Source organism: Pan paniscus, chromosome 7 (genome assembly GCF_029289425.2).
Source record: "Pan paniscus chromosome 7, NHGRI_mPanPan1-v2.0_pri, whole genome shotgun sequence".
NCBI classification, from domain to species: domain Eukaryota; kingdom Metazoa; phylum Chordata; class Mammalia; order Primates; family Hominidae; genus Pan; species Pan paniscus.
In genome coordinates, this window is record NC_073256.2 from 85,222,590 (window position 1) to 85,236,113 (window position 13,524).

At 38.9% G+C, this 13,524-nt stretch overlaps 1 protein-coding gene across 9 annotated transcripts in view; it reads left to right on the forward strand.

The window, feature by feature from the left end:
- The window catches only part of SULF1 (sulfatase 1), a 201,954-nt gene that overhangs the window by 32,324 nt on the left and 156,106 nt on the right, over nucleotides 1-13,524 (forward strand). For all 9 annotated transcript variants that reach the window (XM_063606807.1, XM_063606806.1, XM_063606811.1 and 6 more), the window contains one exon: nucleotides 2,850-2,944. The gene's annotated coding sequence lies outside the window, so the exon portion shown is untranslated. The remainder of the gene's footprint in view (nucleotides 1-2,849; nucleotides 2,945-13,524) is intronic.

Sequence of the window (13,524 nt, forward strand, 5' to 3'; positions counted from 1 at the left end):
TTTTTATTTTTAGTAGAGACAGGGTTTCACAATGTTGCCCAGGCTGGTCTCGAACTCCTGACCTCAAGCAATCTGCCTGCCTCGGCCTCCCAAACTGCTGGGATTACAGGCATGAGCCACTGCAACGGGTCCCAGACTTACATTATTATCTATTAAAATGTTACTGAAATATGTACCCAAAAAGCTATGTATAAGTTGCTTTATGTTTGTATAGCTATAAATACACATTAGCATAATTCTATTTATACTATTAAAATTTCAAAATAAGTCTCTAAGGATAAACGAAACCCATACACCAATAATACTCTAATTCATATTAATCCTCTTTGCCAGATGATGCTGTTTTGCTGAAACTAAAGAATAAATTCGTTTTAACTAAGTATTCATTAATGAAACTGGAAAAAATTTTAACAAAAGGAATTTCTATTGCATATTAAGAATTACACCTGTTTATAAGGAACTGTTACAAGATGGCACCTATAGAGAAGAAAGGATCCAGGCAATCAGTCCTCTGGGATGGAGATTTTGGAGCTGAGAACTGTGAGGGCCAAGTCATCCTATCGCCCTTCTCTATTCTGGGGAACAAATAAACCTTCATACAACACAGCAGGAAGTATTTGACTCTGACGTGCATACACATATCAGCAGGAACTTAGGCTGCCTCTGTTCTTTCTTCAATAGCCCATAACAATTAAATTATCACATGATTATACCACACATTATTATTATTTATTTTTTTAAAGACAGATTCTAGCTCTGTTTCCTAGACTGGAGAGCAGTGGTGTGATCATAGTTCACTGCAGCCTCAGACACCTGGGCTCAAGTAATCCTACCGCCTCAGCCTCCCAAGTAGCTGGTATTACAGGTGCACACCACCACACCCAGCTAGTTTTTGAATTTTTTGGTTGAGATGAGGGTCCCACTGTGTTGCCCAGGCTGGTCTTGAACTCCTGGCCTCAAGCAATCCTCCCATCTCAGCCTCCCAAAGTGCTGGGATTACAGGCATGAGCCACCTCACCTGGCCTACACATTATCATTTTAATGATGAGAAATCAAAGTCTACATTTATAAAATTTAAGAAAATTCTGGTCTCATTTCATGAAAATGTCTTTTGATTGCAAATATGCAAAGAAGGCTGTATCTTTATTACTGGTCTAAAAAAAATCAATCCAAGTAATAATGATTGCCGATGTTTATTGAACCCTTATTTTGTGCTAGGTAGTCTTGCAAGTTTTTCACATGAATGTTTTCATGTAATCCTCACATCAACCCTATGGGGTAGATACCATTTTAAATTCCCATTTGTCAGAGGAGAATACTGAGGCATAGAGAAATTAAGTAATGTGCTCAAGGCCACATAGCCAGTGAATGCCATAGCCTGGTATTCCAGCATCTCATTCCAGACTCAGCTGCCCGGTAGCATATTCAGAACAGTCTCAGAAAAGGTATTCTTTGACATCAGACTGTGCCAGCCTAACCACAGCCAGATACTTTCGACATCACATTCAGATGTAAACTTTCACTGTAGGAGATCATGAGGTGCACATACAATTATAAGCACAAACATGTATATGTCCTCTCAGAACATATTTTACAAGTGGGCATCTGCCTGATGCTTCTAATAATTTGTGATATCAGCACCATGGAGACAGGATGGAAAAGTTCTTCCAGAACTCCCCAACCCCCAGGAGGAGAAGCACAGTGAAGCGAGTGATCTAGAGGCCTAATGGGTGAGGTGGGCCACATTGCAGAGGGTGGCATAAAACTAGCGGCGGCGGAGTTTCACTGCTGTTTGGAGTGGAAAGGGGGGTGATGAGAGTCGTGTGGGAGGGAAGTGAATCCTGCAGCACCAGGCCAGCTCCAAGGAGGCACTGCTGCAGCAATCTTGTGGTAGGAGTGATCCATCCAGAGCAAAGCAAAGGACCTGGGGCTTAACCTGACTCGCCAAGGCCAGCTCAGGATAAAAAGAGATTCCAGGCCTATGGAGGGAAAAAATCTGCACCCATTACCTCTGAGATCCCCCCATATGTATACCAAGGTACAACTGTAGTCACCAGTGGAAAAGTATGAAGACTTTAAATGAAATGCTTTATTAAACATTAAAATATTTACATGGGCATGATCAATATTTTTTAAATGTAAAGGAAATTCTGAGTTGTTAAATAAGAGGTCTCATTTCCTTATTCTATCTTATATTATGTTCTCTTTTATATCATATGCACATTTACATACAGTGTGTATATGTCAGAATGTTCATGGCAGCAAGATTGCTTCATTTGATACTTAAAACATTAAAATGGGTATTTCCTCATATTCAAAGTGTTCAAATTTATTTTAATCACTTATATTTTTCAGCTGTCAAAAATGTGGAATATAAACAAATTTTACCACTTGGAAACGCTTACTTTGCTACTCATCAAATAATAGCTTGCTGCAACTTTAAAAGATTCCATGATTCAGCGCGTTTTCCTTTAAAATAGGTCTCCCAACCTGAAATTAGACAGCACTCAACCTTTAAACTTGGAGCACTTTGTAAACTTTTAAAAGGAAACTCTTCTTTAATGGTTCTATGAAATCCAGTCAAAGAATGATATGAAATGAATCTAATGGAAAGTCTTTTCCTTGTTGGAGAAGCAGTCAAAATAGAAACTTCTACAAAAGGACCGAATCACCCACAATGCTTCAAAGACTCTTGCGAGTGATTGTAAGAAAATCGGTCTGGATGAAATTTAGAGAATATTGTTCCTAATGATCACCCCCTTTGAGGCTGTGAAAGGGCAACATCTGAAAGATGAGAGGAATTGCTGATAAAATGTAACTGATGGCAATTTTGCTCTTTTCCATCGTAGGTGCTGACGGCCACCCACCATCATCTAAAGAAGATAAACTTGGCAAATGACATGCAGGTTCTTCAAGGCAGAATAATTGCAGAAAATCTTCAAAGGTATTCATCAAATTTTTATCTGTAGCTTAAACCAAGGACCACCTGGGCACTCTATGTCACTTGAAGAGGGGAACATTTCACGGTTGGGGAATTGTTAAGAACTGGCAGAAACTGAAAAGTCAATGGTCCTCTACCTTCCCATCACATTCTCATTCTTGTTGACTGAGAGAGCTAAAAGGGGCCTTCCACGTGGTAGAGCCATGTCACGAAATCAGTCCTAAGAAATGTCAGAAGAACCATCTGAAAAATGGGAATCTAAACAATCATATGACTATTGACATATTATGAGCTGCTCAGGAAGGAAGCTCAGGGGAATTAGGGGGCAGTGTGGTAGGCCCGCCATGCACAGCCATCCACAACATACTCCACAGTGTCAGGAGTGAAAGCTGTACAGATATCTGATTTATTCACAGCTCATCTTCACAGTTTCTTTCCTTGGCCAGATAAACATTAGTGCCAAGAGCTTTCATGGAGCCAGGGAGAGTTGTGGCAACCCATCTCAGCAATTTCACCTTGGTGGCAAAAACATTTCTAGGGTTTGGATTCATATGAGGGTACAACCCCATGAGGCTTTTTCAAATGTCAACTTTGAGAGTTGCTCCCCTTCACCCCTAAAAACTAATGCAATGAAAATGTTCAGTTCCTCTCTATTTCATTAGTCACTCTTCAGAATCATTGCTATTTGCTTGATTTTTTTTTTCTTTTCTTTTTCTTTTTTTTTTTTTGAGAGGAAGTCTCGCTCTGTTACGCAGGCTGGAGTGCAGTGGTGTGATCTTGGCTCACTGCAACCTCTGCCTCCTGGGTTCAAGCAATTCTCCTGCCTCAGCCTCCCAATTAGCTGGGATTACAGGCGCCTGCCACCACGCCCAGCTAATTTTTGTATTTTAGCAGAGATGGGGTTTCACCATGTTGGCCAGGCTGGTCTTGAACTCCTGACCTCAAGTGATCCGCCTACCTCAGCCTCCTAAATGGCCGGGATTATAGGCGTGAGCCACCACGACCAGCCTGCTTGATTTTTATTCTAAGCCTTCCGTTGGCCCAAGGTGGCTTGGAATAAGTCCTGTAATCACCAAAACTTTCATGAACCTCACCTAAAAAGCAACGTCTTCAAGTCTGGCCCGAATTTCAGGTTTGCCTTTTGAGGGTTGTTTTATCCAGCTTCTCTTTCTAATACTTATGGAATTAAACATTTTTGCCTTCATTCTACAAGTATTACGTGAAGAAAGTGAATGGTTCAAAGTGTATAAAACAGGTTAGTTCTTTGACATAAAGTTATAAGCATCAGCAGTTTTTCTAGAATTCTTGGAGCTTTGTCTGAAGATGGCATGGGGTATTAACCCCCATGGCTGATTACAGCACTGTATCAGATGCTTGTCATAAACGAGCTGAATCCACAGTAAGAGAAGATAAGTTGAAAGTTAGGTCTCCTTACTTCAAAGCTCTAACGTAAGAAGGAAATATTCTAAAACAGTAACTTCAAAAGATAAATGTTTAATAATTCAATGAACAAGTTCATTGAATAACTAATAAGTTCAGTGAACAGAACTGGAACTTCTCAAGAGTTATTTATCTCTTGAATCAGCTTGTGAACAATTTTCTTTGTGAAACTCTAGCCTGATGCATCAATTTTTATGTTGGAAAAAACAAGGTTGGCCTTCAGTGCCATACCATTCAAAATTAACCGTAGAAGAGACTGGAAAACCCCTGATACTACAAGAGCACGCTTCATCTTCTGAACAGGTCCCTGAGGACCTGATTTCTCAAAGTATCTTTCTTAGTTTCTCTTATGCTATGAAGAAGCCACTTTTCTTTCTTTCCTTTTTTTTTTATTTTCAAAACGAACAGAGTCTTCCTTTGTTGCCAGGCTGGAATGCAGTGGCACGATCTTAGCTCACTGCAACCTCCGACCCCTGAGTTCAAGCAATTCTCCTGCCTCAACCTCCCAAGTAGCTGGAACTACAGACACGTGCCACCACGCCTGGTTAATTTTTGTATTTTTAGTAGAGACAGGGATTCACCATGTTGGCCAGGATGGTCTCGATCTCTTGACCTCGTGATCTGCCAGCCTCAGCCTCCCAAAGTGCTGGGATTACAGGCGTGAGCCACTGCGCCCATGAAAAGGCCACTTTTCTACAATGCCATGTTGTTTGTTATCTAGCTGGTAATCTTTCATGTTGCACTTTTCTCCCCCTAATGTGTGATTTCACCACTGTGTTATGTCTTTTTCACTTCTCAGCACATCTTTATTATGGGAAAATACAAGTAAGTGTCTATGCTGGGCACAGTGGCTCACGCCTATAGTCCCAGCACTTTGGGAGGCCGAGGTGGGTGAATCAGCTGAGGTCAATGGATCACCTGAGGTCAGGAGTTTGAGACCAGCCTGGCCAATATGGTGAAACCCCATCTCTACTAAAAATACAAAAAATTAGCCGGGCGTGGTGGTGCGCGCCTGTAATCCCAGCTTATCAAGAGGCTAAGGCAGGAGAATTGTTTGAACCTGGGAGGCAGAGGTTGCAGTGAGCCAAGATTGTGCCATTGTACTCCAGCCTGGGCAACAGAGCAAGACTCTGTCTCTGAATAAATAAATAAATAAAATAAGTGTCTAATGTTGGATCATTTAGATTCACTTGCTCAAATTTAACATACAGAACATTTTTCTTGAAAATCTATGGATTCTGTATGAGACCTGGCTTCGATCTACTTTTTTTTAATCTTGGGGCTGGAAAATACAAATTTAATGTTTGGCTTCAGAGATCTCTGCCCCTTTTCAACCAACTCCAGGATTTGAGCTGAATTAGATAAGCAGACGAGTCACCTCCCACCACTACCTCTGTATTTATATATCCACAATCCTCCTTCTAGTCAATTTTATGGAAAGAAATGGATGTTTTTGGGTATGTGCTTGGACAATCATGTTTATAAAATAGGGACCACTTTACTGGACCTTAGAGTTTCAAAATGCTGCCCTGTGCATTTTTGATTGCCTCTCTGCTCATATCATTTGGGTATAAAGTTCTTTCATTTAATATTCAGAACTGCTTACCTGTAGCTCATTGAACTTGGCATCACCTCTAAATTACATAGCCCAAGAGAAAGTTCAAGGAGATACTATAAGCAAATCTCAGAAGCTGCCCAAGCATTTCCTGTCTTTCAGATTGCCAGATTGTCCCTTGTTCCAAGGAGAGATAGGTTGGATTCACATATGAGAAGACACCAAAAGGACAATTAAATTTCACAGCTTGGGGGAGATTTTGAGGGTTCTCATCAAAAATGTTTACACCTATGGAACAGATTGCTTTTGTGTATGTGTGTGAAGCCTGGTTTTCAGCTTAAAATACACCTGCCAAAATATGAACGGCCTTTATTGTACCTTCTGGACACTAATATTGCACTGTTGGACAAGGTTTGGTGCGCACAGATGGGATAACTTAGAACAGCAACTATGTTGTTTTTGAGAAAATTAAGATTTTTCCTAGCCTTGTTAATACCTATTTGAGATGGAAAATTTTATAATAAGGATGGCTTAGCTGTGCCTGGCACTTTATTTTTAATATTATTTTAATTATTAAGTTAAATTTAGTATATTAATCTAAATGTAGGTGGTCTTTAAAATTGCCTGTAGACTGTAACAGTAAACTAAACCTTTTCAAGGAATCAATATCAGATGTGGACCCTAAAACTTATCCTTGTCTTGCTTTAAGTGCATATTGGATACCAAGACAATGATAATTTGTCTTGCTGCAGAATATAGAGACCTATATTTGGGGGTGCTAAAAAGTAGACTCTTTTCCTTTGTGATTACCCTTACATATTTTGAAACATTTCTCATTGAAGAGGACAATTTATTACACAGAATATCAACTCATTTAAAATTAGGTATTTGTTGTAAAAACCATATAACAGTCGCTTAAGAGTTTTTTTTTTTTTTTAAATCACACACTTAACCCAAATCAGTTGGTCTTTTCTGTATAAGTACATACTAAGTAGAATCATAGAAAATTGCTTCTATTTAACTATTGTTGGCCTACAAAAGCAGTGATTTCATAGGGTATTATCTAATATTTTATAAAATTGGAAACATGGAGAATGTACAATGTTTATTGTTTTGTTTTCACCTACCTTTGTGTCAAAACGGTTCATACAATTTCTGCATTGTCTTTTTAGTTATTTTAAATTTGTGCATTGTGTTCCATTACATGGATGTAGGACATATAAGTTGCTCATGCTTTTTCTCTATAAGAGAGATAACACTAAACATACACACACACACACACACACACACACACGCAATCAATACCTCCCTTCACGTAGCCATTCTGTTTAGTTGCATTTTAATGATGGTTTTTAAATTGTCTTCTCCTGCACCGTCCTCTTATCCGTTTGAGACTAATCATTTTCACATGTGAGACTTCAATACAAATCTAAGTGATAAGCAAATGTTAGTATGTACAAGCACACAGATTTGCACCCATATATGTACATAGCTAAATGGATCTGCTTAGACCACAGTCCTCAAAGCCAGTGAGCTTATGTTTAAAGAAAATGCCAAACTCCAATTGGATGAGAAACATTGTGCCCATCAGGCTGTGCCATCTTTTGCAGGCTCCTCTCTCCTCCCATCTGACTGAGACCTGTCCCAGCAGATGGCTCTGTCAGTATGCTTCGGCTACCAGTAAAATTATGCTTTGCCTGATAATGGTGAGGAAGCAAACTCCAGAGATGTTGACCAACCCAAGGAAAACTCTTTGCTCTTGCCATAATGATACATTCAGGCAGGAAGTTAAGAGAAAAATAGCTCTTCCCCTGGCAAGGAAAGGAGTTTAATTATGATGAGGGTGGGGACTGGGGGACATTCACAAGTGGATATTAAGGAAAAAGAATGGGATGATGTCATTCTTTACTGAGGCAGTCACTGAAATGAAATCAGGTCACACAACAATGGTCTTGTTCTATGCTCAAAAGCGCAAGTTGGTATGAGACATTACTTTGCGGTGATGCTCTCAGGAAGGGCCTAAGGGGCTGTGCTCACATGAAACTATTTCCCCAAACACCTTGAAGACAGGTCAAGAAGTGCAGAATCATTCCATCCAGTGCTGAAATGGCCCACACTGGACCAACATTTGTTTCAGATCACCATGCCACAGTTTAGGATAGAAAAAGTGTCTGGATTCTTACAACACCATGAATTCAAAGAGGCAGAATATAGCGGTTCAATCTGGTATCAGGCCAGATGTTTTAAATTGGTTCCTTTTTTGCAGGATAATTTTAAATGGCATACTGAAATTAACATGGAACATATTCCTCAGTGGAAGGTTTCAGGAAGTCACTTCCCAAGAAGAAATACTGCCTTGTATCATGGTAGAGAATTTGTAGGGCTGATTAATTCCACTTACAGAGGAAGCATTTGATCTATGTTGATCTTGAGTCCTTAGTTCCAATGGCAAATATTCAATTTTAGGTTCCTTTTCTCAATGGTGTCCTAATTTGACCGCATTTATCTGCTTAGATTTCACAAGAGTGCATCATAATTATAAATGAAGATTAGACTTTCTAAGAAGCCATTCCTGGAATAATTAGGTGGTGGGGTCAAATCCTGTTATTAAGATTCTGTCATTATTGCATTAAATAGGGCTTAAAACAAATAAGCCATTGGCTGAGGCCTTTTTTGAGGATATTTTTACTGCAGGAATATTTATAATACGAGAATTGAAATACTATAGGCTTTTTACATTGGTATCTGCAGTTTAGAGAATTTGCAAAAAAAAAAATTTTTAGTAAGCCACTGGTCTTCAGGTGTACGAACATATTGAGATATGAGGTCCTTCTCTCTCTTGCAGATTACATGAAAATGTAAAAAAAAATGGATTACAGTGGAAATTCGTATTTGTTTTATGATTTTGCTCTCAAATTATTTAAGAACCTTGTGTCATAATCTGGCATGTAGGGGAAGCTGAGATGTGTATGGGACAAATATATTTGAAGACTGCTTTGGATCGTGGCCATCAGAATGAAAAGAGGCACATTTTGAAGGAGTCCTTTTTTGGCAGACACTAAAGTAAACCTCAGGGATTCCTGCTACCCTTATTTTTAAAAAGAAGGTAATTCAGCTGTGGGGTTTTTGAGAGAAGATAATTATTTTTTTTTAATTTTTTTTTGAGACGGAGTTTTGCTCTTGTTGCCCAGGCTGAAGTGCAATGGCACGATGTCAGCTCACATCAACCTCTGCCTCCTGGGTTCAAGCGATTCTCCTGCCTCAGCCTCCCGAATAGCTGGGATTATAGGCATGCGCCACCACGCCCAGCTAATTTTGTATTTTTAGTAGAGACGGGGTTTCTCCATGTTTATCAAGCTGGTCTCGAACTCCCAACCTCAGGTGATCCACCCACCTTGGCCTTCCAAAATGCTAAGGTTACAGGCATGAGCCACCAGGCCCGGCCAGGTAATTATTTAAAAATAAAAAGTAACTAAAATATTTCCAAACAAATTGTCAGCACCATCAGAAGTTCTCAAGTTTCCAAGAAAGTGCTTAATATTCTTTTCTGTTTGTTTATTAGTAGCCTTTAAAGAAATCTAAGTTCATTATCTGCAGTCAGTTGACACTAGCACTGAAAATACAGATGGAATTTTAAGCAAATTCATTATTTACAAAGCAAATAAGTGAGTCCTGGTATCTGACAATGGGATTCACCATAAAATTAATTTTAAAATTACTAGGTTTTAAATTTTCACCCAAAAATGATTTGATGCATTTTTGCATTAAAAACTGTATTTATTACACGAAGTATAAATACCCCAGGAGATTAAATCCATCCTGCCATATTCATGGGAGCCTGATCTAGCCCGAGGTATGATGCCCAGCAGGACACAGTGGCCATAGGAGAAAGGTTAGCAGCCATTCAGAGCAGTCGGTGCCATGCTGGAGGCGTTATAGGTATTGTGAGTATCTCTCTTCATGGTAAGTAGCCATAATATAATGACTCATAGGATTCTTCTCTCCAAAGAACACTGTGCTGAGAGTCAAGATATCGGCTCTGGTTTTAGTCATCTAATTTACTCTATAATTTCCTACAAAATTAGAATGTACTTGTCCCATTTCCCTCACTAGGATGTGGTAAAGACCAAGAACATAAAAGCACTTGTAGGGGGAGTAGACATATGAAGCCACTCAAACACAACCGATTGTTATTGTTGTAATATTTAAAGGATAAGGCATTACATGGTGATCATTAGTTCCCATCATAACTGTGCTATTCCCATCACCTTATTTCTCTCTCATTATCCTTTTAGTTTTATGTCTCTGTCTGCCAGTAAACTAATCCCAATGTGTATTTTTTAATGGTTGGCAAAAATTCAAAAATGTTCTTGAAAAGAAGGAAGGCCATAGAATTGCCAGGATTATAACTATGTATTCAGTGCATTAAAAATAAAAAATAAAATAACAAAACAAAATAGAATGAAAAATCTTTACTGGCTTAAGCCTTCAAAATAAAAGTGAAAAATATAGCACATACTGTATTAGATACTTGTTGTTGGAATTCAGCTAAGGGTTGACTTCAAATCATCTTTAGGATTAGAAAAAATTTCTATAATTAACTCACCTGGGACATGTGCTGCTGCTTTTAATATTTGTTGATAGGCTCCTGTTGGGCACTAAAGTGACTGAAAAATTGTCATCATCTGGATTCCCCAAACAGCAGCCAGAGACAAAAAATGACATCCCTCTGCTCACTGTCCATACGTGTCATGAGGCTGCCCTTCTCACAGGGAAATATTCAATTTTCTTTTTGCCTTTTCTACCCCCAAGCATTGACTTATGGAGGATTTTTTTCAAATGTCATATACAGTATCAGCTTAGTAGTTTGTAAGTGCTGAAATGTCCCTCCTGGGTAAAAGGGGAGGAATGTAGTTTACATTTCTCATTTGAAAGTCCATTTAGGTTAAAGAGCTTTCTGGTTGTGAAAATATTAAGACAGAGTTTGTATGACATGACTTGTGCATACATGTTTGAACGACTGTTCTAGTGATAGCCAACCTCTAAATGTGACAGACAATAATTCTGACTATAAAAACATTGATTTTTTTTCTCTGTAACTCATGTAGACAGTAATACCATGTATGCACCTAGTTATAACTAGCTGAGCCATTGGCTTTTGTGGATATCTGAAAATATATGCAGTGATATATGTCAGGGTAATGCAAGAAAGAGCCCTTCCTACCTTAGGAAGCCTTTGGGAGGCGTTCAAGAGTTATCACCCACAAAAGTGAACTTGTCTTCTCAAAATGGGAAGCACTTTCTTGTTGTCCTAATTTAGAAAGACCCATGAGAGAAGTATGGTATAATGGTTAGGAGCACAGATTTGGGAGCCGGACTGCCAGGGTTTGAATTTCCACTCTGCCATTTGCTAACTGTAACTTAATTTCTTTATGCTTCAGTATCCTTATTGGAAAAATAGGGGCCATTAATGCCATCAACTTCATTATGCTGTTCTGAAGATTAGATGATTTCAAATGTATAAAGGGCCTATACAATGCTTAACAATTAGTAAAGTGCTTTATGCACAGTAACTATTTTTATTTATAGAAATTCAAAAATCCAGTAATTCACAAAGTAGAAAATAATGTTTTTGTGTTGGGTTTTTTGGTGGGTTTTTTTTTTGTTTTTGTTTGTTTTTGTTTTTTTTTTTTGAGACAAAGTCTCACTCTGTCACCCAGGCTGCAGTGCAGTCGTGTGATCTTGGCTCACTGCAACCTCCGCCTCCTGGGTTCAAGTGATTCTCCTGCCTCAGCCTCCCAAGTAGCTGGGATTACAGGTGGGCACCACCATGCCTGGCTAATTTTTATATTTTTAGTAGAGATGGGGTTTTGCCATATTGGCCAGGCTGGTCTCGAACTCCTGACCTCAAGTGATCCACCCACCTCAGACTCCCAAAGTGCTGGGATTACAGGCGTGAACCACCATGCCCAGCCTGATAATAATGTTAGTCCATATCATCATTATACACACACACACACACACACACACACACATATTGTCAATGTATCAGGTATTCTGTAGAAACCTGTCTCAGGACTCTGCACCCACCCTCTGGAAACCAGTACTAGACAGGAGCAGGACCTATGCATGTGCCTCACACATAATAGTAATAACAATACCTTAATCTTACATGTTTAAAATGTACATTTGCACACTTGTGACACTTATTGAGAAAACCAAATTAAGCAATGAATGGGAAACTACTTTGGGAATATATTATCAGCATCTGTACAGATGGAAAACCTTTTTTAAACCAGTTTTTAATTTTCTAATTTTTGATTTCTCTTTGGATTTGTTTACCCTTTGGTTCAGATTTTTTTTCTCCCATTCAATCATGATTTGACAAATACTAATAAATAACAACTAATAATCACGAAAATCCAATAAAAAGATCCTCCTGATGGAGACTTTTAAGATTCAATGGGCCCAGATTCTGAGCCCCAACCGGCTGGATATTTTTACTCTGGTCTAGCATCTCCCCTAGTACAACATCACAGAGCTGCATGCTGAGCTCCACGAAAGAGTAAAATAGATCTGCCTCATCAAAACATCTGTTGAGACTTAATTTTTTAGAGCCATTTTTGGTTCACAGTAAGATTGAGAAGAAAGTACGGAGATTTCCCATATACCCCTGTCCTCACACATGCACGGCCCCTCCATTCTCAACATCCACCACTAGGGTGGTGCATTTGTTACAATTGAGGAACCTACACTGACACATCATTGTCACCCAGAGTCCACAATTTACATTAGCGTTCACTCTTAGTGTTGTTTTTTCTATGGGTTTGGACAAATTTATAATAACATATATTATCAGAACATTTTTTACTCTGGTTTGCAAGTTATATACATTCGATGACTTTTTTACAGCTACAACTATAATTACCCACGCTATTTAAATGATCTAATTTTAAAGCTCCAGGTTAAACACTGTACAGAATAGCATCCTGCCCTTCTATTTTGCCATTATTAAGATTCCCTCATTGAAAGATGAAAATAAAATTCCTAGAGAATGATGACAAAAGCATCACGAAGAGAAGTTTCCTAAGTATTACGGAGATGTTTCACACAGCATAGAGCACTAATTCTGCTTGTGTTTTATATTTTTGAAAACGACACTTTATATTTAAAATTCAAAATTCAAGTCACATATCAAATGTTGCCATAGGATCTCAAAGTAACAAACATAGTGTTCGGTTTCCCTACTTCTCTTTCTTTGTCATTAAGTATGTGACAGTGCCAAGGGCTGGCAAGTCCCTGCTCCACCAAAGGGAGAGTAGAAAAAGTGCCTCATGAGCGAGTATTGTAGACCCCATCAGCCCACCAACATCTACCAAGTGAAAGTTAAAGGTGATCATCAGCATGGCCTGAAATGAACAACAGGGCCATGGCTTCTTATATGTACAGAATCCAGTTCAAATCTTTTCAAAGCCAGCCAAGGACCATCGGTATGAGGAAAGAAATATGGTATTGTAAAAAGACAATGGAGAGACTCCACCACTTACCAGCTTGTGAATCTGGGCAAGCCGCATGTTCTTTTGGGTCC